Here is a 26,571-nt window from a genome sequence, read left to right on the forward strand (position 1 = left end):
CCTCCCCTCTGGGTGTCATCCTAGTGTTCCCTCCCTACCGTCCATACTTCCTCCAAGAACTGGCAACATCGCAGAGCTCCCATGTTCGTTTCCTAATGTTGCTATGACCAATGACAAGTTTGGTGGCTTAAACAACACAAACTTCCTATCTCACAGTTAGGGACGTAAGAGTCTGGAATGGATTTCACTGGGCAAAAATCAGAATGTGGATAGGACTGCATTCTTCCTGGAAGCTCACAGGGAGAAGTCTTTCCTTGCCTTTTCCAGCATCTACAAGTTGTCTGCATGTCTTGGCTCGAGGCTCCTTCCATCTTCAAAGCCAGCCTCACATCACTGCCCTCTGCTTCTGTCGTCCTATCTCCTTCTTGACTCTCCCGGTTCCCTGTTTCCCTACGATGATCACGGTCACAGGGGCCCCACTCTGTTCGCCTCAAGATCTCTAGCCGATCACGTGGGCAATGGTCCTTTGGCATTACCAGAAAGTAACATACCCTTGGGTTTCAGGGATTGGGACCCGCACATCTCAGAGAGACCACTATTCTGACTACCATAGCCCACAATTCCTGGCTTGTTTGCTCAGGGTAGGACTGCTTTGGTGACACTGTGACAGATCACATTTCTGGGGGCACAGCCATAGCCCATAATCTCAGGATCACAGCTCAGTTCCAGTTTCTGGGCTGAAACTAGATGGATGCCTCTTCCCCAGGGGACAGGCACCAGTTCAAGAACAGAACACTCCTGTGGGGCCCCACCGGCTGTCAGTAGAACATGTGACTCTTGATCTCGGGGATGTGAGTATGAGCCCCATGTTGGGTGTGGAGATTATTTAAAAAAAAAAAAAAAAAAAAGGAACAGGACACTCCCTTAGGACAGAACAGCTCAGTGGCCGGAGCAGCAGAGAATGGGCCCACACCCAGATACTAGCACATGCAGACAGGTGGACAGTGTACATGCAGTTGGGTGTGTGCACACCCACACGTGAGTGTGTTTATTTGAATGTCAAGGTGAGGGTGCATGTCTGCAAAGAGTGTATGTGCGTAAGAGCTTTTTTAAAGAATGAACAGAAGGCAGCCAGTTTGCCGCCGTAGAGGACAAATGTAATTCATCTCAAGGGAGATGGTTCTTTGTTTCGAAAAGTACATTGCTGGCCCTCATGAGTGTTGTAAGTGGCCTGGCAAGGCCTAGAAGGCAAAGGATGGAACAAAGGGAGAGCTGGATTTCTCAGCAGAATTTCTGAGAACAGCCCAGGAGGCAGGGGATGAGGAGCACAGAAACAGGACAAAAGGAGGTGGGAGGAAAAGCCAGTGAGCAGCAAGAGGACCCAACGGGGGACAAGGCAGGGATTCCATGGAAAGTCACGGCCAAGGCAATACACTTCTAGGAATGGTGATGTCTGACACTGAGTTTTAACCTGCTTCCTGCTGTGTTCTGTCACTGTCCCCCACAGCTTCAAGTCTTTAGGAGAGTCTGTTCACACGGTCGAAGATGGAGGTCAGAGCCACAGGCAGGGGCTGGGAATAGTGGTGAGGGCGGGTACAGATCATGGCGACCTGGGAGTCTATATGGGTACCCGGACAGTGGGGGACACCTTCCACGGCACTTGGGATGTGAGCTTAAATAATCTATAATGTAAAGTACGGGGTAATCTGTCGGCGTCTGGGTTATAAAGTGCTTGTAAGGACACTGTGACCGTGTGAATGGGTTCACATCTGGCCACCTGCAACCATGTGAGACTTCGCGTCAATCTTACCGCATCGGGTATTTCCCTCTCTTGTTCACTCAATCCCTCCAGGGCACCTGGATTGGACTGTCTTCCGTGGGGATCTCATCTGTTAGCAACGTTAGTCACTATCTGGCCCTGGATATTTGATCTGAGTTCAGAGATGTGTTTACAACTGTCTACCTAGCGTGTCTTCAGTGTCCCCAAAGCACCTCGATTCAGCATGTGTCCGACTGAAGTCTACTTTCTCCTCATGACCTAGTTCTTAGCCAGGATTCTCAGTAGATACCTCCACTGTCCATTCAAAACACAAAAGCAAGACACAAGGTCTCCGTCTTTCTCAGCATCCCTATACCCCGTCCACTGCAGGTCCCACGCTTGTGTCCTCCTAAGCAAGCGTGTATCCATCCTCTCTCCATCTCTGCTGCCACCAGCCTAGTCCGACAAACTTGTTTCTTGCCTGCCCTGCTGCAGCTTGCTCCTAACCCGTCTCCCTGTGGCCTTGACCTCCTCCAATCAGGTTTCCACTCTGCAGCCAGAGTGAAATCACAATTTAAAAAATTACATCCAAGTATTAAATGCAGTCGTGAAGGACAACAGATCTCCGCCCCGTATCAACCCCAGTCCCCTTAGCCCTCACCCCAGAGGCAACTTCCAGCCCCTTTAGCTTCCATTTACAGGATCTCTGATACTTTCTGATAACACGCTTCCACTTCTGTCTCTGGACATACAGATCTTAAACGTTATTCATTGCTGGGATAGGTAAGGGCTTAGCTCACAGAAAACACTATTTAAATACTGTTCACTGAAGAGCCAAGTAGTGTATTAGGGTTCTATCTTCTTCTTGGATATCACATTCCCCTGCCCCTTTGCCCTGTGCTACTTGCCATTTTCCTATTTGTATGGTCCCCAGCCACCACCACTCCCCCTTTGTGTTCTGTATTCTGTGACACTGTCCCTTCCCAGGAGACACCGCCTCCAATGTGGACTGTTCCTCCTTCGATCTACTGCATTGTCTCCTTCCTAGAGTTTCTCTGCTGCTCTTCTGGTCCATTGTTTCTGGGACATCATGTATTCCTTTCCCTTGGTTTATTCTGTTATTTTGCTGGAGCGCAGTTGTAAGCAATTTCTTTTAAAACAGATGCACTGGAGGTAAATTTTCAGAGATGATCTTTCTTCTTACATCGATCAAGTTGGGTCGGGCATATAAACTCTCACTGAAAATCATCTTCAAAATTTTGAGGACAATGAAAACATTGCATCTGCTCTTGTCAGAAGACATTTGATGCCATTTTGGCACGCAATCCTTCCCAGGTAACATGTATTTCTCTTCCTCGAATATTTTAACAGCTTCTGTTTCTGGGGTTCTGACATTTCATGTCAACGTGACTACATATGGGTTCTTAGGCATTCAATTTCTCGAGCATTCAGTGGATCTACTCTGGAGACACATGTCCTTCCACTCTGGGAAAATTTCTTGCATTATTTCTTTGTTAATTCTTCCTCCCATACCTCCCCCCTTTAAATTAGTATTTTCTGGAATGACCATGAGTCAGGTATTGAAATCCTTAAATAAATCCTTTATTCCTATTTTCTTCTTGTATTTCCTGCCTCTTTTACCTGGCTCTTATGTTCTGGGAGATCTTAAATTCATCTTTGCATTCTATTAAACTTTTTTCATTTGAGCAATTCATTGTTTAATTTCTCAGAGTTCCTTCCTTTTTTTTTTTTTTTTTTTTAAGATTTTATTTATTTGACAGACAGAGATCACAGGTAGGCAGAGATGCAGGCAGAGAGAGAGAGGAGAAAGCAGGCTCCCCGCGGAGCAGGAAGCCCAATGCGGGGCTCGATCCCAGGACCCCGGGACCACAACCCAAGCCGAAGGCAGAGGCCTTAACCCACTGAGCCACCCGGGCACCCCTCAGAGTCCCTTCTTATTATTTGATTGTTCTTTGCAGTCTGTGTGTAGGCGTAGTGTGGGAGGGACAGAAGTCAGTGGCTTTCCTGCCAGCTTGGTTTAGGCCCCACCGGTCCCTCCCACTTTCTTTGCAAACGGTGGCATCTCTGAGATGAAGGCTCTCGTGGGTTCTGTGGGAGCGAACCGTTTCGTCAAGAGAGCCCTCAGACTGCGCGGAAGCCGAGAGTCCCTTGAGTGGCTCCATCAACACCTCTCTCCCATCCACTTTTTAGCTTCCAGAAATTCGCTGAAAGGTCTAGCCATGATATCTCCCCTCCTGGTTCTTTTCATCACTATAAGTGTATATCCTTTTTATTTTTTTTCACGGCTTTTTGGAAGCTTGAGGAGAAAAAGGAGATAAACACACACGGATCAGTCAGTCAGTCATCCATACACAAAGGTCTGGGCTGATCTGTATGAAATGCAGAACAGATCACATCACCCCCACTTCCCGCCCCCCACTCCCACCCCAACTTTCATTTAAAACCCTTTAATGGTTCCATGACAGGGCCTGTGGGCACTGCTTGGTTTCCCCCCACTTACCTCTTCAGGCTCCCCCGCTGCAGCCACACTGGCCTCTTGCTTCTTCTGCCTTCATACTTGTTACTGAAGCGTAACACACACAGAGAAAAACACATGTGTCCGAGGTATACAGCTGCAAGAACTTGAACAGGTCACCCATGCGACCAGTCCCAAGAGCACAAAACAGAGAACCACAAACTCTAGAAGCCAACTTTGTGTCCTGTTTCAGCCTCTCCTTCCCCAGGGAGAACCATTCTCTGACTTCCAACACCATGGGCTAGTTTTGCCTGTTTTTGTACTTGATATAGATGGAAATGGTGTCTATGCTTTTACTCTGTCTGCTTTCACTCATAAATGGATCTATGAGATTCATGCGGGATGTAACAAGCATCATTTATTTGCATTTCTGGGTAGCATCCGAATGTATGAACATACGGCAATTGCTCGATTTTGATAAATTCATCCATGTTACTAACAAGCACGTAGGCAGTTTTGAGTTCTTGGCCATTATAGGTGGTAAACGAGGAGCATTTTAGTTCATGTCTTTGGTACACATTTAAAATACGTTTAGGGGTAGGTCACTGGCTATCCGTATTTTCAGCTTTAGCAGGCAAGGACAAACAGTGCGCCAAAAAGGTCCCAAGGTACATTCCCACCTGTAGTTTGCAAGGGTCCCCACTCTTCCGATCCTCTTCAGTGTTTGATATTTTATCTTCTTAATTTTAGCTACTCTGATAGGGGGCAGTGGTGGTATCTCATTGTAATTTTCGTTTGCATGACTCTGATGACTCATAAAGTCTAGCATCTCATTATATGTTTACCGGCCTTTGGAAAAATCTTCTTTTGTAAGGTGCCTTTTTTAGAAAAAAAATTGAATTGTCCATTTTTTTCCCCCTACTGATTTGTAGCCATTTAAAAAATCATATTCTGAGTCCAAGTTCTTTGTAAAATATTTGAGTCGTGAACATCTTCTCCCACTCCATTAGTTAAGATCTTCACTCTCTTGCTGGTATTTTTCAGGAACAGAATTTCTTAATTCTAGTACATTCAATTGACGAATTTTTTTCCTCATTTAAAATGTTAGCCTTTTTGTGTCCTGTTAATGCAGATTTGCCTTACACCCAGGTCACACGACTGGTCTCCTATGTTTTCCTCTAAAAGCTTTACTGTTTTCCCTTTCACATTTAGCTCTACAAATTGTCTGGAATTGATTTTTGTGTCTAATGGGAGGCAGGAGTTTACAGACACTTTTTTTCACGTGGATATCCAATTACCCCAGCACCATTTATTGAAAAAGCCACCTCTTTCCCACTGGACTATGGTGTCACCTTTGTCATAAATGTGGTAATCATCTATGTGTGGGTCTTTTTCCAGATTCTCTCCTCTGTTCCACTGGTCAGTTTGTTTATTCTTGTGCCAATGGCACAATGTCTGAACAACTATAGCTTTATTAGAAATCTTGGGGGTGCCTGGGTGGCTCAGTGGGTTAGAGCCTCTGCCTTTGGCTCAGGTCATGATCTCAGGGTCCTGGGATGGAGCCCCACATCGGGCTCTCTGCTCAGCAGGGAGCCTGCTTCCCTCTTTCTCTCTCTGCCTGCCTCTCTGCCTACTTGTGATCTCTGTCTGTCAAATAAATAAATAAATAATCTAAGAACTCTTGGCCTCAGTTTTGTTTCTTTTCAATACAGTACCCTAGGCAACCTTGGCTATTCTTGGGCACTGTATTGGCCATGCCCCCTTTCCAACCCCAGGGCCTTTGCTTGTGTCCCTTCGGCTGAAACACCCTTCCCTCCTCTCATCTCTGGGTGAGAGCCCGTCTCAGGTGTCACCTCCTCACAGAAGCTTTCTCTGAACTCCCTGACCAAGTTAAGCACACGGTGAAAACCCTCATAACACCATCCACCTCACATCTGTAACACTGATCACAATTCAATTTTACACTTATTCCTGTGGTTAGTCGATCAATGCTTATTTCTTCCCTAGTCTGTCGAACTCCGTAAGGAACGGGATCTTGTATGCTTTATTTATCAATACAGTTTCCGGTCTGAGGACAACGAGCTGCAAAAGCAAACTGAACTAGTCATTTAATACTTTGGAGTAAATGAAGGAAAAAGTCCCTTACGGCAGTTGGACCATGTGCGTCGTGGGTGCCTGTGTGTGTGCTCTGCGTGCGTGAGTGTGTGGGAGTGTGGGAGCAGGAACAAAGAGGCCACAGCTTAGGAGCTGCAGGTCCGGGGAGACGGACCCGCCCTCTCCAGCTGTCCTTGCCCCTCTCTGTCCACCCCGCCCCCCACCCTGCCCTGTCCAGCGCTCCCAGCGGCCTCTCTCCTTCCTGAGTGGCTGGAGGAAGACGCTGGTCTCCAGCTGCCTCCGCTCGGCTGCCCTTGTGCAGTTGTCTGCCAGTTGTGCGCGCCGATTACCATGAATGCCACCATCTGGTACGCCACGTGGACATCATAATCTTTTCTTAATTACATTAGCAGCGCAATCAGTTACTGCATTACAAGGCCGGCGATGAGCTTTTAAATCTTGGTGGAAATCATAAATAATTGCACTAAGTACCAGGCGCCAGATGTGTGTGCCAACTTCGGTTGCACTAGATAAATAGTAACCTTACAAGAGTGTTAGACAGCAGGCGGTCCGGCCGGCCACCAGGCCACACCACACCTGGGGCCCCACCGCACGAAGGCCCCCACCGACCGTGCACCTGAGCGGAGGCTGGGGAAGGGCTCAGAGGTGCTCTGTGTGTGTGTGTGTGTGTGTGTGTGTGTGGGTGGGTGGGTGTGTCTGTCTGTGTGTGCTGGGGATGGGGGGTGCCAGGCAGAGAGAGGCGTTCTCAGAGCCAGAGAGGGTGCAGGAGGAACACGGAGAAAGACAAAGGGAAAGCGATGTGGGTGGAGGCGAAGGGCGAATGGGAGCCCAGCACGAGGGCGGGGCGGAGCCGGAGACCTGAGTGCGGAGAGAACAGGGGCCCAGAGAGAGACACTCCGATCGGGACAAAAAGAGACACACAGAGAGACACGGAGGAATGGCTGAGACCCACAGAGTGTGACAAAGACAGCGATCAACAGAGTGTGAGTAAAAAGTCCCAGATGAGCAAGGAGGCTGAGAGGACTAAGGGCAGGCGTCTTCCTGCTGACCTTTCGCTCCTGGTCTGCTGCTGGGAGGAAGCTCGGGCCCCAGCTCGGCTCTTAAGGCTGCTGACATATGGCCAGAAGGTAGGTGAGGCAACCGCCAGGCCTGGGGGCTTCCAGCAGGGTCCTCAAGGCTCTGAGAGGAAACTGCCTTTCCTTCCTTCTCTCCCTCTTTCTGAAAACCTCCAGCACCTATGAAGGAGGAAGGGGGCCACAGACGGTCCAGAGCAAGCAATTCTGGCCTGTGCAGAGAGAGTTACCAGAGTTGCTTTCGATGAGAGAAGTCTCAGGATTGGGGGTGTGTGGGGGGGTCTCTCCGAGGAGGTGACTTCTAAGTTGAGATATGTACGATAAGCCACAGCCAAGTGAAGAGCAAGTGCAAGAAGGAGAGAATGTTCCAGAAGAGGGGAAAGAGCATGTGCAAAGGCCCAGTGGCAGGAAGGAATTTAACATGTTCAGGAATCAGACAGAGGGACGCCTGGGTGGCTCAGTCATTTAAATGTCTGACTCTTGGTTTTGGCTCAGGTCATGATCTCAGGGTCCTGGGATCAAGTACTGCATTGGCTCCACACTTAGCAGGAAGTCGGCTTGAGGATTCTCTCTTTCTCCCTCTGCCCCTGCCTCCATCTGCTCATGCATGCTTTCACTCTCACTTGCTCTCTCTAAAATAAATAAATCTTAAAAAAAAAAAAAAAAAAAAAACCAAAACTATACATCTAAAAAAAAAAAAGAAGAAGAAGAAGAAGAAGAATCAGAGAGAGAATAGATATGGCTCAAGCAAAGAAAACAATGGAGAAAGGAAACTTGAGATAAAATGGATGATCAAAGATGTGCTTATTTCTACTCACTCCTGAAATCTTACCAAAATGGGCTTTAATGGAATTTCAAGATGTATAAACCCACAGGGTACAGAGAACAGGAGAGGAAACAAAAGCAGATGGAGTTATTAACTAAATTTTGGAACCTAGGAAAATGGATGATGGCCACTGACTTGCAGAGTAGGAAAAGCTGAAATCTGAGCCTGCAGGAAGGGAAGCCAACTAGGAGCAAACCAACTGGCCCCAGAGACCTGAAAAAGGCTCAGGGATGGAGGCTAGGTCCTTCCGAAGGGGGCTGGGAGGGAGTAACATGAGAAGTAAGGTTCAAGCCTCAGTCGGCCAGGGGACCAACCACACTTCCCACCACAGCTAGAGACACGAAGTTTACCCTCTGAGAGATTGACTGGAGGCTCCTTACTTGCAACAATAGCTAAGCACAGGGTGAGGCCCACACTTAAACTAGCATCCCTGTCCTCTCCTGGTGCTCAGAGGATGCTGGCAGATGGCTAAGCGCTATCTCTGTGCCTCCTTCTCCCTCCAGGTTTCAGGCAACTGGAAAATTTCTTTTCTGGGAAAACTGCCTGGGACAAGGGAAGAGGTCTACAGAGACCACCAGAGGCCCTCCAGTGAAACCGCCAGTGGGTCTCCGATCACCCTGGATGAGCCCCACCCACGTACACAGAGCTTCGAGTCAGGTCCATACACAATACTCTGAAATATGAATGACAGCCAATTATCTCCAGATACTTGTAGAAGTCTCTAGAATGAAAGACAGAGACCAGAGATTTAGGTACATAGGAAAAGGCAGGTAGGAGGAAAGAGAGACACTATAGGGAGCTGGGAAACATTTGACTAAACCTCTATAAATAATATCCTCTGAAAGATAAGACCCTGCAGCCATAAAATGAGATTAGAATGCGATCTATGTATTTTTTTTAAAGGAATACTGAGAGAATACAGAAAGGCTGGAAGGTAAGGTTTAGAGAATCCAGGAGTTAGAATAAAAAGATAGAGATAATTTTTTAAAATAGAAGGCAAAATATGAGAAAATTTAGGGATATTATTTAGAAATCGTAGAACACCAAGAATAAAGAAAGATCTTAGAAATTTTCAGAAATGAACAAAGTTATACACAAGGAACTGGGAACCAGAATGGTATGGAATTTCCAAAAAGCAACTCTGGAAGTTAGAAAATGTGGGGCAAAGATTTACAAATGATAAGGGGAAATTATTTCCAGCCAAGAATTCTGAGTCCCACCTAGTTATCAATTAACTGTGAAAGAAGAATAAATACATTTTTAGACATGCAAGATTTAAAAATATGTATCAGCGCCGTTGCATTCCTTTTCAGGGTGCTAAGAAGATATGCTATGGCTAAATGACAGAGAAAAGCAAGAAAGAGAAAAGCATGTAATATGGGACGTGAGATCCAACAGAAAGGCAGAGGGAATGATGGGAAGGAAATGTACAAAGAGGACAGTCGTATGCCATGGAGGCCTGCAGAAAAATCACCCTGGAGCATCACAGGAATATGGAAGGCCGCAGAAGAGCTATATCCAGTGGAGAAAAAAAAATATGATAGATTATCTGGTGAGTTTGATCATCATATCTGGAGGGGTATTTTAGTTCATTGGCAAGTCTGAAGCAGAAGTGGTCAAGAATCAGAAAACCAGGCAAATATAAAAAAGAAACAAATTGTTAACGCTGGGAAAAACAAAAGTTGTACAGGAAAAGAAAGAAATGTATTAATAGTACACTATGTGGCTCAGCTGTGACCAATCTTTGCATAGGACTAATTATATAAATATTGAGTATTTGCTTAACAAAAGTTGTGATATAATTATGTTGGAAGAATGAGAAGAAGGGAAGTGTATGATGTGATGTGAAAGAACTAAATCTTTGGGGCACCTGGGTGGCTCAGTCACTTGGCATCTGCCTTCGGCTCGGGTCATAATCCCAGGGTCCTGGGATCGAGCCCCGTGTCAGGCTCCCTGCTTGGCGGGAAGCCTGCTTTCCCTTTCCCACTTCCCCTGCTTCTGCTCCTGCTCTCACTGTCTCCCTCTCTCTGTCAAATAAATAAATAAAATCTTAAAAAAAAAAAAAAAAAAAGAATTAAATCCTCATCTGATTCTCACTAGAAAGTCAACAGATATTTCTTCCAGAATGTGGAACTAGCAGCATAAACCGTTGCCTTGAAGTACAAAGGCAAATAGCAGAAGAGATCACTAAAAGCTGAAAGTTGCTGTCTCATGGGAGGGGAAAATGAAGATGCAGCAGAACACTTTGCACTCCTGGGCTCATGACCCCTCCTCCATCTTCAAAGCCAGCTTCTTCCATAGCAATCTTCTTTCATAGCATCTTCCAACCTCTCTTTCTCTCTCCCTCTGCTTCTGTTGTTTTATCAACTTTTCTTCACCTTGAACTTCCTGCCTGCTTCTTACAGGGACTCTAGGGATTACAGTTAGACCTCACCGGGATAATCCAGTCTAATGCCCCCATTTCAAGATCCTTTACTTAATACACCACCCTGTCCCTTTTACCATGTCAGGTGACATAATTACAGGTTCTGGAGACAAAATATGCACATCTTGGGAGGCCATTAAGCACCTACAATGTTAACCTTTTTGACATTAAGGGGAGGAACAAATAATTTTCCTTTTTACGGTTATTTTTGTAACATTTATACTTTGCTCAACTTCCATATATGTTACACAACGTACATGTGTGAGCCTCCACCTGTATACTCTTAGTATGAGAGTCAGGTAGACAGCACAGGTAGGCAGTCACCATTCCAGGCCCTTCTATGTTGTCTTGTGGTACATTCAGGGCCAAGGGAAACTCTGCATTTATATGACTTGCCCATAGGCTGTATGGGTCACACTCCCTACCACATGGTCTAAAGTTGGCTCTGGAATAATCATAGCCTTGGATTTTAGAGATCCAAACTCAGAATCTACGCTCAGGAGAACAGCATATTTTATTAATGTACCAATAAAAAGGAAGAGGGAATCTGTTACAAAGAGATGTGCTGTCTTCTTAGGTTCATAGAGAAATACCTCAATAAAATGACTGTAAACCCACAAACTACAGAGAGGTTAAGAAATGATGTCCGTGGAGGATTCTGCCTCTAAGAATTAAGTCGTCCAGAAAGTTGAGGTTTACACAAAAAAGTATACTTCAGACTATAGGAGCGGGAGCAGGGGAAAAAAGAAAACAATTAAAAACAGCCCCACTGAGTGGCGGAAGAGAAACACTGAGAACTTTGGAGCAGATTGGATGGCTATGAAATGTCAAATGGGACCTTGAAGCAGAAGAGACTAACAGAAAGGAAAAGTTAGATGGAGAATTAGAGAAGGGGCCCCATCTTAGCTGTCACTACGCCAGAAACGGTGCGCGAGGAAATGTGCCAAAGAGCAGAATGAGTCTCCCCAAGGGAACCACACCCAGAGAGCCCGTGTGAAACGGCTCCTTTCACACACACACATGCGCACACACATGTATAAACACACAAATGCATGTGCATGTACACGCACACATACACACAAGCACACACAGATATGCACACATATATGTGCATATGCACACACAGGTGCACACAGGCACGCACATGTGCACACAAACACACACGTACACACAGTGTATCGTATCACTGGGAGCAACTGGGAACTCTCGACTTAAGACCCCAGGGCATCTAAACCAAGGAGTTACAGAAAATCTGGACAAATTTGAGAGGAAAGAGGAAGAAGAGTGGCACAAAATAGCGGAAGCGTTACAAAGGGAGTTTCAAGGTGATGGAACCGTTATAACTGGAGATCAAGTTATTACTTGGCCCCTAGGAGAATGGGCTGATAAATCTAAGGCATTAGAACTCTCTAAGGCAGTGGTTCGTAGCTCCCGCTGCACATGAGAATCACCTGGGGAACCTTTTCAACACAGTGATGCTTGAGCACCACCCCAGATCAAATAAATCAGTCGGCATCTTGGGCAAGCGTTCTCAAACTTGAGTAGGCATAAGAATCCCCTGAAGGGTCTGATAAAACACTGATTTCTGGGCTCCAGCCCCAAGTTTCTGATCAGTAACACCGGGGAGGAGCCTGAGAATTCTGACTTTCTAACCCATTCCCAGGTGACACTCAGGCCGCTGCCCAGGGACCCCACGTTGAGAACCGCATTTTCTAAGGAAAGGCACTGTTAAGGGAGGACAAACGAAATGGGGACCGAGCAGGACAATGAGAGATGGAGGCGGGCCGAGGTTAGATCTCCGGGGCAAGATTATCCCATTTAGGAAGCAGCACTGGGCAATATTTGTTTGTTCAGTGGATGCTTTCTGAATGGCCAGACCATTCATTCCCTCTCACTCTGGGGGACCTCCTAAGACAGTGCCTTCCCAAAAGGTGAAACACAGGAGGACAAGAAACTGCTGAGAAAATCTCCTTGAGGCACGGAACAAAGCAAGTCTGCCCCCTTGGGGATCTTGGTCCTTGCCAGGACTCCAGGAAAACAGGTCACAGTGAGTTTCGATTGAAGCTTCAGCGCAGGCATCTGCCGAGAGCGGTTTTACAGCAAAAGCGAAGTACGGGGATGAGGACGCAGGCTTCTTTAGAACAGTGGTTCTCACACTTTGCTGCACACTGGAATTACCTGAAGAGTTTTTAATCTGCCCTGTGTAAGCTACGACCCTTCGCAATTAAATCAGAATTTCTGGGGGTGGCACTCAGGCACTCAGAGTTTATAGAACTCCCCAGGGGATGCCAAAGGGCAGACAAGTTTCAGGACAGGACCTTGCTATTCAAAGCCTGGCTGATGAACCAGCAGCCCGGGCTATTGCCTGAGAGCTTGTTAGAAACACAGAATCTCGGATCTTATCCTAGACCCACTGAATCAGAATCTGCTTTTGATCAATGTCTCCAGGGATCTGTGTGCACATAAATGTCTCAGAAGCACTGCTCTGGAAGGCCTAAGCGGTTCCAAAGCAAGATGCACTGGCGCAGCCCCAAAAACACCTACTCCAAGACACATGGCTATATCATTAGAGAGAGTTCTCTGTTCATCACTGGCATTCCAGAAACACGAGGCTCTGTGGAACAATGCTGGAGAGAAAGAAGGTGATCTCGAGCAAAATCTGCCAAGTTGTCGACAGTGGCTGCCTTCCCCAGGAGGGGTAGCGAAGCAGGAAACTTGAATTTTTGTTTTCTGTGCAATATACACTTCCTAAATCATGGGTGCAAGTGTGTGTGTGTGTGTGTGTGTGTGTGTGTATGTGTGTGTTTGGGGACTCAGTGAGGATTATCTGGATTGTGAGATTATGGGATATTTTTTAACATTTTCTTTATTAAAAAACCTAATAAACGGTAGCATTTTAAAAAAAGCAATCTACAAAGCAAAAGCTATTAGGAATACCAAGATGAATTTAGCAAAATCACAATCTTAATAGGATACCTTAATATTATTGCATTGCTTTGTCAAATCAAGTAGCAAAAAGAAATAAAAATACGGAAGCTATGAATAACTTCATTAATAAGGTTATTTACTAGATACATTTCAAAATCTATAATGTACAGACATAGAATACATAATCTTAAACACTGCACCTAGCATTTTTAAAAAAAATGAAACACTTTCCTAGCCTGCAAAGGAAATGTAAGCCACGTGAGGGCAGAGAACATAAGTCTTGTCACCACTGATTCTCAGTGCCTAACACTGTGGCTGACATAATGTCAGCGCTCAAGAAATATTTATTATAGGAAGAAGGCTATATTTTCAAACCTAAATGCAATAAAATAAGAAGTTGAGGAGGAAAGTTTGAGCAAATCAAAAGATCAAAGCATTTGGAATACAAAAGAAACTCTTCCTCAAATAATCTTTAAAGTCAATATAATATTGACTGCAACTCCAGAGAACTTTTCGTGGAATTTTACAAGCTGATTCTAAAATTAATATGGAAGAGCAAATGCACACACATTTACTGAATAAACATTAAACATAACATTTGTGTTCATCTATAAGATTCATAACTTTGCAAATTAAAATGGTGAGAAATTAAAATGGTGTGACATTGGTACAGGAGAAATCAACAGGTAAGAGAACTGAGTCGAGTTCACATATATCCTATCCATTGATTTATTAATCTAAATAAGATGCCATATCAAATAGGCGAGGAAGTTATATACCCCTTGACATATGAAAAAATAAAAGTAAATCCTTACCTCACACTATCCATAAGGAAAATTTTCCAAGGGATAAAAGTCCTAAAGCAAAACACAAAACAATTGTGTGAGGAGAAATATAGGAGATTATATGATCAACCTGGGAAGCTTCTTAAATAATGCACGAAACCCAAAAGCCATAAATGCAACATTTAGTAAAAGTTGACTACTCTATAAGCCATGAGTCTTGCAAATCATTAAGAAAAAGACAAACTAGAATAGGAAATGGACAAAGACTATGAACAGGCAATTCACAGAAAAGGAAATGCAAATGGGCAGTAATCATATATAAAAGATGTTTCATTTTACTAGTAATCGGGACGAAATGCAAAGTAAAATAAAGGAACGATTTACAACCACGAGTTCAGCAAATTTTTTTCAAGATCAAGTATAACAAGTGTTGACAGGATGGGGGTAAAAGATTTATACAGTATGAGAGGAATATAAAATGTATATGAAAATGTACATAGAATGGCATTCCCACTTTGAAGGGCATTTAGGCAGCATCAAAATGAAAAAATGAATATTCTATATAACACCACAACTTTGCTTCTTACAGAAACCCTGGCATGCATTCCTAAGGCAGCTAGTACGTGATTTTGACTGCAACATTCCCTTTAATAGCAAAATCTGGAAATAATCTTAGCGTCCAAGCAAAATGTGGTTGAATAAACTATATTAAATCCATACTATGCAATAAACTGCAACGGTGAAAATCAGTTTGATGCATAGATACTGACAGGAAAGATGCTATTACTGACAGAAAAAGAAAGATACAGAAGAGCATATACAATAGGATACTCTATATGTTAAAAAAAAATCCACAGCAAAACTATTTTCTCTAAGTGCATATACATAAATGCCAAAAAATCGGAACGCCACTCAATATGGCAAAGTGAAATAATGCGGTGCCCCTTTCTGCTCTCATCTAGAATCTTCCTAGAAATCCTATATAAAATATGCCACAAAATTTTCAAAACTATTGAAAATAGTTTCAATCTCTCTTTCTGTCTCATACACACACACACACACACACACACACACACAAATACACATAAATGAAAATGTTCAGATATGAGAAATCAAGAGGGATGTTTTTAAAAACCAGAGCTGTAGATGTGCAAACTAAAGTTCACTAGCCCTGAGGTGAGAGACCAGACATTAAATAGATAATTAATTTGGATAAGTCTTAAAACAATGCAGAATTATATTTCTAGACAAAATAACATGCATAGTGTGGGAGGGAGTGGTCATCCGATCCCTGGACAGGTTAGGAGAAGGGAGTGAATACCGACTAACCTGGACTTTGGTAATTCAAGCATGAGTTATAAGAATTTAAGCTTATCATCTGAAAGCGGAGAAATAGATGCTAGAACTTCCAAACCACTGGAGGAGAACAAAGGAAGGGAAGGAATAAAGGAATCTGATCCATCACCGACAAGGCAGAAAATAGGAGGAGGGAGAGAATAAGTAGAAAGCATAGGAAACAGCACAAGATGGTCGGAATACAAGTTAGTACTAAAAATAAATATAAGTGGACCAACTCTGCCAATTCAAAGACAAAGATGCTTAGACTGGGGAAGAAAAAAGCGAACAGCTATAAGCAGTGTAAGATTACGTCTCAGGAAGACTGAATATAAAAGAACAGAAAATGTTAAATCAGAGAAATTTAATTAAAAAATAACTTAGAAAGTGGTGTAGCTATATTAACATCCGGCAAAATAGATTTTGAGGCAAAAGTAGAGATAAACAGTGATGTTACATAATGATACAAAACAATTAAGGGAAAAGATGTAAGAATCTTGGGGCACCTGGGTGGCTCAGTCGGTTAAGTCTCCGACTCTTGATTTTGGCTTGAGTTATGATCTCAGGGTCGTGATAGCAAGCCACATGTTGGGCTTATGCTGCGTATGGAGCCTGCTTAAAATTCTCTCTCTCCCTCTCTCTCCCTGCCCCCCCCAAAAACCAAAAACATTTAAGAATCTTAAATTTGTATGCACCTAACAACAACCTCAAAATTTTATACAGCCAAACATGGCTGGAATTATAAGGAAAAGCAGACACATCCACAATCACAAAGGGAGATGTTTAATGAACTCTCCCTCATTACATGTCAAGCAGATGAAAAATAAAATTAGTAAAGATAAGGAAAACTTGAACAATACAGTTAACGAGCCTGAATGTGTAAATCTGTTTAGAACCCTGTACTTAAAATTTAGAGATAAATCAATCTTTTTTAAAAAATATTTTATTTATTTATTTATTTGACAGAGATCACACGTAGGCAGAGAGGGGGAAGCAGGCTCCCTGCTGAGCAGAGAGCCAGATGCGGGACTCAATCCCAGGACCCCGAGATCATAATCTGAGTTGAAGGCAGAGGCTTAACCCATTGAGCCACCCAGGAGCCCCTAAATTAATCTTTTCAAGCATCTATGGAACAGTTATAAAAATAACCAAAAGCTAGACCAGACTAGTCTTTGAAAACTCCAAGACATGCAGATCATATACTCTGACAACAAATAAAATTAAAAATAAATTACAAATAGATGGCTAAATGGCTAACACACCCCATTTAGAAAATTTAACAAAAATAAAAGTACTATATTTTAAAAATATGGAAAGCAATACTGAAAGAAGAAAGTGCTTCAAAAAGATGGAAAATCACCACGTTAAGCATCCAATCTAGTAGTTAGCAAAAAAGTAACTAAGTAAACTCAATGGACAATGATAAAAATGAGAACAAAGAAAACAGAGATCAATTATCTATCAATTAAATTAACAGGAGACAGGAGGAACACCTGAGTGGCTCAGTCGGTTAAGCATCTACCTTCAGATCAGACCTTGATTCCAGGGTCCTGAGATCGAGCCCCACATCGGACTCCCTGCTCTGTGGGGAGCCTGTTTCTCTGCTTCTCCTTCTGCCTCTCCCTCTGTGTGGTCTTTCTCTCTAATAAATAAATAAATCTTTAAAAAAATTAATAGTAGAGAAGATTTTTTAAGTCCCTCAATCAGTTCTTTGCAAAGACTAATAAAATATACGAACCTCTACCATGATTTATCAAGAAAAAAGAGAGAGCAGGCACAAATAAACAATATTAAGAATGAACAGCAGGGGGACAGAACTTCAGACATAATAAATCGTAGGAGGACACTGCAAAAAGTTTGTAACAATGAATTAAAAATGTGAACAATTTCATAGATAAGTGTAATTTATAAAAGCGATACAAGAAAGAAGAAACAACCTGAATGGAGTTTTAATCACTAATAAAATGGTATCCATATTTTAGAATTCATCCACAAAAGCAAAACAAAACAAAATCATCCAGCACTGATGATTCTATAGGTGACTTACCAAAACTTCAAGGAATAGAAAATCCTTATTCTTTACAACATGTTTTAGTGAATGGGGGAAAAAATGGGAAAGCTCCTTAACACATTTTATGAAGAAGGGACAACATTAATACCAAAACAGACAAGGAAGCTACAAGGACTGCCTGTTGTAAGACATGGGAACATAGACATAAAAATCTAAATATTAAACAAATTGAGCAATGAGTGAAAAATAGAGCAAGACATTATAACAAGCAGAGATTATTTGAGGAAAGCATAGATAGTTTAGAACTTAAAATATTAATGTAATTAGCCCAGTAATATATACATATTTTTAAATTTTATTTACTTTTTAAAGTAATCTCTATACCCAATGTGGGGCTCAAACCTATGACTCCAAGACCAAGTGTTGCATGCTCCACTGACTGAGCCAACCAGAAGCCCCATAGCCCAGTAATACTAAAACAAGCAAGCAAACAAACAAACAAAACCATTATCATCTCAACATATGTGGGGAAAAGCACGTGATAAAATTGAATACTTATTTATGAAAAGTTACCTAGGAAATAGAAAGGAGCTTATCTGGTTTTCATAAAGGGTATGTACTGGTCAAAGGGCATAAACTTCCAGCTATAAGATGAGTAAGTTCTGGGGCAGGTACAGCATGGTGACTGAATAATTGTATTGTACATATATAAGTTGCTAAGAGCATAAATCTTAACCATTCTCACAATGACCACCACCATCACAACAAAACTGGTAATTATGTGAGGTGAGGTGAGGAGGTACTAACTAACCTTATGATAATCATTTTGTAATATATACATACCGTAATTCATCACATGGTACAACTTAAACTTGCATGATATATATGTCAATCATATCTAAATAAAGCTGGAAAAAAATAAGGTAAAAAAAAAAAGTTTCAACATACATGATAGTACTGAAGAGTGAAAAGCATTTCTGTGAAATTCAGAAAGAAGCAAAAAAAGACCATCACCACCTGTATTCAATATTAGACAAATATAATTGAGGAGACCAAAGACGAAAGATATATGGATTAGAAATGACAGAACTGTCATTATTCCCAGATTTAAAAATCATTGCGTATGTTTGAAAAAATTCCAGGAAAATCTACCAACACACTATCAGAAGAATAGAGTTCCTCAAGCCTGCTAAATACAAATCATATATATATAAAAATTGACTGCATTCCTATCCAGTAGGAACAGTTAAAAAGTGTAATTCAAAAAGAAGACACCATTCGCCATGACAACATCCGGAAGATGCGTAAGAACTTTGAAAATCATCAAACTTCCCTGAAGGGCATAAAGGGGCTGAATGCAGGGATAACTAATTCATGTTAGTGGATGCAAAGACTTGGTATCACAAAGATGGCAATTGTGTCTAAACTGAAGGACAGATTTGACACAATGTCATTCCAAAACATCAAGGGAATTCTCCATGGAACTTGATAAGTAGATCCCAAAGTATTTATGGAATTATAAAGGGTCAAAAAGAGCTTTTTTTCCCAGTGTGTGTGTAATCTGCGATGTATTCTTCTGCCGGATATGAAGACTTACTATGAAGCTAGAGTAACTAAAGTAACATGGCATTAGTGCCAAGACAGACAAATAGGTCAAAAGAACAGTAGAGAGAGCCTGGAAACTGAGCCACATGTATATGGAACCAGCACAAATGAGTGACAAAAGAATGGACTGTTCAATAAATGATGCCAAAATACAGGATAATGGAATGATGGAATTAGAATATTGCCATTTTCCAAGATCTGATGAAGCAATGGATCTAGGCACATCAATGGTTGTTAATATCCCAAATATGTGACATTAGACATTATATACCTAACGGAAATGCACAGAATCTTGGACGAAGTATTCTTGCCAAATGTCATACCTGAATGTCACCAGGTCTCTAAACTAACTGTTTATAGGAAACATCGAGACAGAGGAACATGTTGAATGGTACCACCACAAATATACACTTAAGAAAACTTAGAATGTGGGAGTCTGTACAGAACCAACAGTCTAGTTTCTTCAACAAATAAATTTCAAGGTGTGGGGGGGGAAGAGGAAGGAGATATCCATGTATTGAAATAGACTTAAGAAAATTCAATCAACTGCAACATATGGAATTTATTTGGATTCTGACTCAAACCAATTGCAAAAAGAAAATTATGGTTTGTAGAAATCTGTTTATTGGTATTAAGGAATTAATGTTTTTTAGACATAATAATGTTATTATGGCTCAAAAGAGACCTGATCTTTTAAAGATTCATGCTGAAATATTTACAGATGAAATTATATGATGTCTGACTTTGCTTTAAAATAATTCGTGAGAGGGAATGATTGGTGCTATGGATGAAACAAGATTGGCAATGAAATGAGCATTCATGGATGATTAAGGATATGAGGTTTATTATCCTGTTTTCTGTATATGTTTGAAATTTTTTCAAGTAAGAGTTCAAAAATGGGAAAATAATGCTGGAATTACTACTGTCCATATGAGGAAAAGACAAAGTAAAATTCCTAATAATTTCATATACAAATTATACATCATATAAAAAATTAATTCCAGGTGTATTAAAGACAAATTATAAATTGAAACTATCTTGAAACTTTTAGAAGTAAATACAGGAACATGTGTATATGAACCAGAGTGGAAAGGATTTCTTAAGCAAGACAGAAAAAGTTCAAACCATAAAGTCAAACATGAATAAACTTGAGTACATAAAAATAAAGTATTTGCACACAATAAATGATACTATAAACAAAGTGAAAACAGAGCATAGGCTGGGAGAAGTTATCTGCAACAAAATATTAGTGTCCACAATATATAATGAACTTCTACAAATCAATGAGGGGGGGAAGGGGACTAAGGCTATGTACAGGGACTCTGAAGAGAAAACCTCAATAGTAAATAAATAAATGAAAAGCTCTGCAACCTCACAGGTAATCAAGAAAACCAACTAAAGCGACAAGATAGGTTTCGTATCCATCCACTGGCAAAATTTAAAAATCAGATGGTACCTAATGATGGAGGGTGCAAGGAAACAAGCACTTTTACAGAACATGCTGCTGGTGGGAAAGTATACTGGTATGATCACACTGGAGAGCTTTTGATAATACTGGACCTAGTATGGTGGAAAGTGCCATTTCCACAACCAAATATCTAACCTAGATAAATCTTCCCTGGTGTACCTAAGAAGGCATGGATATGAATGTTTATCCAGTGCTATATGTTATTGTTTAAAAATGGAAACAACTGCACCTTGGAAGGGAAACAGGCAAAAAAGGCATACAATGGAATACTAGTAAGCAGATAAAATGAAAACTCACCTATGTGTATCAACCTGAGTAAATTGCAAAATCTTTTAAAAAGTTATAGATGGTATGCTACGGTTCATGTACACTGAAGAACACACAGAATACTTCTGTGTATTGTTTGTGGATATATGTTTATGTCGTGAACATATGTGGATGGGTGGTATCCTTGGGGGGAGAAGGAGAAGGAAGAGATTGGATAGGAGGACTCCCAAACTCTGACAATGGTAAAATGAATACGTTACATCCTTTTCTGGACCTTTCTGTAGGTTTAAGATATTTCATAATTAAATAAATAAAATCTTTACAAAAAAAAAAAAAAAAAAAAAAAAGATATTTCATAATTAAGATTCTTTTTTAAAGAAAATGCATTGGCTTAATATCCTCCAAACATTATCCTTGTCACACATTAATTAAAGATGATACAATTTTTCTATCTGGGAAGCCCCAGCTAATTAACTGAAAAATACTTACAACTAATAAGAAACAGTGGCTATCTCTAGGGGCAGAATAATCGATATACTTTCACTTTCTAATCTTTTAAATGGTTTGAATTTTAAAATGATGAACATATATGACTTTTATATTCAGAAACAATAATGATAGTTGCATTTTCAAAATTAAATAAGATGGAAGGGCAAAATGTCAAAAAACGAGCATTTGGGAAGGCGGCCATTAGTAAAATACATGCGGCAGCAATAAAAATTTGAAGTAATATTGGAATAAAAATACAATTCAAGAGAGCAACACAAATTATTAAATAGTAAAAAAAGAAGTACAGATACATGAAGAGAACCACACAACTTGACATAAAGGAAGATGTGAATGACAAACGTACAAGAGTAAGTGAGAAATGTTCCAGAAATGGAACATGTTCCAGAAATGTTCTAAATATTTTGCAGAAGTTCTTGGGCTCAACCACATGGCCTCCTAGGGAATCTGGGGGTCCCTAAACTCACTGAATTAAATGCATGTACAAATCCTTCTGGAGAGTATTCACAGCTTTTGAGAGATACTAAAGTAGTCCATTCCAAAGAAATCCAAGAGCTACTACTACTGGTTATTTTTTTGGTAACCACTTTATTGGATGTAATTCACATTATCAAACAATTCACCCACAATGTGTACACTTTGGTGCCTTTTAGTATATTCGGAGTTGTGTGACCACCACCACAATCAATTCTAGAACATTTCAACTGGTCCCTTTGCAACCACTCTTCCAAATACCCCATCACCCCCAACCCTAAGCAACCAACCACTTTCTCTGCAGATTTGCCTTTTCTAGACATTTCATATAAATAAAATCACACAATGTGTGCTCTATTGTGACTGGCTTCTTTCACTTATCATGGTGCTGTCCAAATTCATCCAAGAAGGAGCAGGTGACAACACTTTCTTACTTAGAGCCCAGTAACATTCCACTGCCTGGATCTATCACATTTTCTTTATTCATTCATCAGTTGATGGGCACTTGGGCTGTTCCCACCATTTGGCTACTATGAATAATGCTGCCGTGGATATTTCCATAAAGCTTTTATAGGAGCATTACTTTTGTATGATCAACAGCCATCTGTATGTTTTCTGTCAACCATTTTTTTAGATTTGTATTTCTCAACACTTTCTCAGTATCAACCCTGAAAGGTTGAAAATTTTGCTTTCATTAATTACTACAATTATTTTCTTATAGTTTAGATTATTACAATTAATGAGTTTGTTAAATTAAAAATTTAATTTCATTTCTTCCTATCAACAGGAATTAAATACTAAGGAATAAGACTAATTCCTCAGAGATGAGCTCTGGATGGTCACAAACCATTGTAATAGCTGAGATACTCTGCTCCCCAAGAAACAATTTTTTGCCCTCTTGAGGACCATAGGACATATATTGAGAATGTGTGTTTTAGAGCCTGTGCACATTTTTCCTCTATGGGGCTGCCTCTCTATTCTTTCCCTTTTTTTAGGAATGCTTCATATGTTGGAGAACCTGACTCTTTGTGGTGAGTTCCAAATCATTTCCTCCAATCTGTAGTTTCTAAGAATTTAGCTTCTGATGATTTTTGTCTTACAGATTTTTTAAAAAATGTAGTTGAATTTATCAATCATTTTATGGCTTCTAGAAAGGCGTTTGCCATTCCAAGATCAATTCTGCCCAGATTATGAAAAACATTCTCCTATGGTTTAGGGTTTTGCTTTCTGTTTAAACCTCTGATCTACCTGAAATTATTGTGTAAGGCACAAACCAGAGATCCTGCTTTTCCCCCCAGATGACTATGCAGTTATCTCAAGACATATTTCTGAATTATCAGTCTTCCTCCCACTGATCTGAAATGCCACCTCTATCATACACTAAGCTACAGTGCATATTTGGGAAAATTCTGAACTTCTATCTGTATGGAACTTATAAACTTCTATCAGTGGATCTGTCTATACAAATAAGTAACCTTCCTACACTGTTCCAATATCTGGTGCCCTATTTCTCCCTAATTTCTTGACATTTAAAAAATTGGCTTCCTATTTTGTTCATTTTTATGTGAATTTTAGAATCAGCTGGTTTCATTAAGTAATACTGTTGGCATTTTAGTGGGAACCCATTACACTGTAAATTAATTTTAAAAGAACAGTCATCTTTGAGTCTTCCTACCCAAGAACATGAGATAACTTTCCATGTTTAAAGTCATCATTTGTGAGCCTCTGTATTTCAAAGTTTTAGTCACATATATATCACATATTTCTCATTATGATAAAATACTCAATATTTTAAGTATCAAGAAAGTGGTATATAAATGCTCTTGATTCTTCTTTTAATTTTGTACCCAACAATATTATTGAACTATCTTATTTTATAAGTTTTTCAACTGAGTCTCTTGGGTTATAGCTATACAATCACATCATCCCGCCATATCATCTGCAAATAAAGATAATTTAATATCTCAGTTTCTTATTTTCATACCTCTAATATCTTTCTTTAATTACACTGGTTATTTCTGACACAACAATGCTAAATAATAATCCTATATTATTATATTATATATAATATTTACATATATATAAATATTATTATATTGGACATTTCTGTTTTACCCTGACTTTAATGGGAATGCTTTTAGTGTTTTCCCCATTAAGCAAAATGCTGGCTTATGGGTTGAGATGAATCTATTTTATGTTAAACAAGTAGCTATCTCTTCCTATTTTATTAAATGCTTTATAATCAAGAATAGAATTGAACTTTGTCAAATGCCTTTCAGTGTTTATGGAGATGATCTCGTGATCTTTCTCCTTAGACCTATTAATATGATAAATTCTATTAACAGATATTTTACCAACATTTTATTATGAAATTTTTCAAACCTACACCAAATTTGCGAGAATGTTGCACTGAACAAGCGTGTTGTCTACTCCCTACATTCTGCCATTAACTTTACTGTTCTTGCTTCATTGCACAAATAGATGTTTTACAATATTGATTTTCACCAATTTTAACTAATTCTATTAGAACTTACAATATTGAACCATTCTGGTATGCTGTATTAAACACTTGGTCATAGCATATTAGTTTTGTTTTGTTTTTAAGCATGGTTGTATTTTGTTTGCTATTATTTTAATTTGGACTTTTGTATCAATATTCACAAATGTATGCATATGTGATACGTATGGGCATCTGTGTGTCTCTGGTGCTTCGCAAAACATCTGGACATTCAAAAAAAATTTCAGGCCCCAGGACACTTTAAATGGCGTTGGAATTATCCGGCACTTAAAAAAATTGGTAGAATTCCCCTGGAAAACTCTCTGGGACAGCTTATTTTTCCAAGAAGGTGTGTAAATCTTTGGTGGCATTTTCTGTTTCTTTTATGGAAAGTTGTGGGTTTATTATTTCTTTCTCCTCTGGAGTCAATTTTGACCACTCATGTTTTTTCTAAGAAAAATATCATTTCTTCTAGTTTCCAAGCTTATTTGCATTAAGTTGAACAAAGTATGTCTTACAATATTCTATTTGTATTTACTTCCCAACTGTCATGATTGTTCTGTGTAGTTTTATTTTCTCTCAGTTATCAAACCACAGATACATTCTTGGTTTTTTCCCAAAGGACTAGGACCTGGATTTAGCAACGCTATTTTTTCCCCTCTTTTCTAATTCCTTGATGTCCCCTTTTTTCTTTTTGATTTCTTCCTCCTGACTTTTTAAGGTTTAACTTTTTAATTTCTTGAGCTAAACATGATGCACTTTTGTTCATTCTTTCTTTATCACTAATATACATATTCAAAAGCTATCAATATTCCTCTGGGCACTGTTTTACCTCTCATAGACCTGACAGATAGGATTTTCACTATCCCTATTTTCTGAACACTTCGAAGTTTGAGATTTGATTTCTTCTAGACCTAAGAATTGTTTGCAAGTTCTGCCTAAATTTCATAGGCAGAAGAAAATTTGCATGTGCATATTGTAATTTTTAGTTTTGCTGCATTCTGATCAGAGAATGTTATCTCACTATTCCTACCTTTGTTTTCTTTTTGAATTAACACACAGCCCACTTCGTGAGTCAACAGAAGCACCTGAAAGTAATGCACAATCACTGTTTTTAATGGTTAGTCAGTGTAATTACATATCAGACTTATCTCAATAGTTACATTTTTAGGTGTTTTATATTATTACTTTTTATGTATATGTCATGAACTCAGAGAAGTGAATTAAAGCTTCTTATTACCAATTTGTCTCTGTTTCTTCTTGCATCTCCGTGGTGCTAGATACATAGATATGTGTAACTGTTTTCATTATGAGTTGTAGAATTTGACATTATAAATGTCTCATCTTTGTATATTCATCTTTTTATATGGCTGATTTCATGTGTGTTTGTGTATACATGTATATATATCTGATACATATATATCAGACTATTGATGGACCCAGGGCCCCCAAATCTCTAGAACATTTGCATACCCCAAGGAAGAATACCTCACCCTTAGTGGGCTCTGGACAAGCAGATTAGATTAGAGAATTATCTTAAAGAGCAAGACCCACAGACAGAGCTCTAGGAAACTCAGCAATAGAGGCAGAAAGCCTTTCTGACAAAGGCTTCATTCTGAGAAATGAAAAAACAAAACAAAACAAAATGAAAACCAGTTACACAGACAGACTGCTATGTAAGCCTTTCATGGTAACAACTAAAAATGTAGGGAAAGCCACATGGCCCATCTGTGCTCCATTCTACAGAAATCTTCTCCTATGAATCTAGGAAATGACATTTTTTTTCATTTAAGAAACAAAAGAGAAATATAACTCCAAACAGAGGCTTTTACAGGGGGAAAAAAGACAGAAATAAATGAAATACTCTCTTGTAGACAAAGAGAAGACATGTGGATATAAAGTTAAATGGATTGAGAGCAATTAAGAACTTGGGATTAGCTCTGAAAGAGCAGCATGGGCCAGAAATAGAAGAGCTCAGATACAGGATGGCCAGACAACAGGGAGATTATCAAAAATCTGGTGCAACTGGAGAACAAAGACAAGAAAATCACAATTCTGAAATGAGGATTAAATTAGAAGG

General features: G+C 40.3%; 1 long non-coding RNA gene across 1 annotated transcript in view; it reads right to left on the reverse strand.

The window, feature by feature from the left end:
- Positions 1-3,487: 3,487 nt before the first annotated feature.
- The window catches only part of LOC132025008 (uncharacterized), a 33,876-nt gene continuing 10,792 nt past the window's right edge, over positions 3,488-26,571 (reverse strand). The window contains exons 3-5 of the long non-coding RNA XR_009406383.1: positions 14,358-14,399; positions 4,221-4,283; positions 3,488-4,016 (exon numbers count right to left, since the gene is read on the reverse strand). This is a non-coding gene — a long non-coding RNA (uncharacterized LOC132025008). The remainder of the gene's footprint in view (positions 4,017-4,220; positions 4,284-14,357; positions 14,400-26,571) is intronic.

The sequence above is a fragment of the Mustela nigripes genome, chromosome 9 (assembly GCF_022355385.1).
Source record: "Mustela nigripes isolate SB6536 chromosome 9, MUSNIG.SB6536, whole genome shotgun sequence".
NCBI lineage: Eukaryota > Metazoa > Chordata > Mammalia > Carnivora > Mustelidae > Mustela > Mustela nigripes.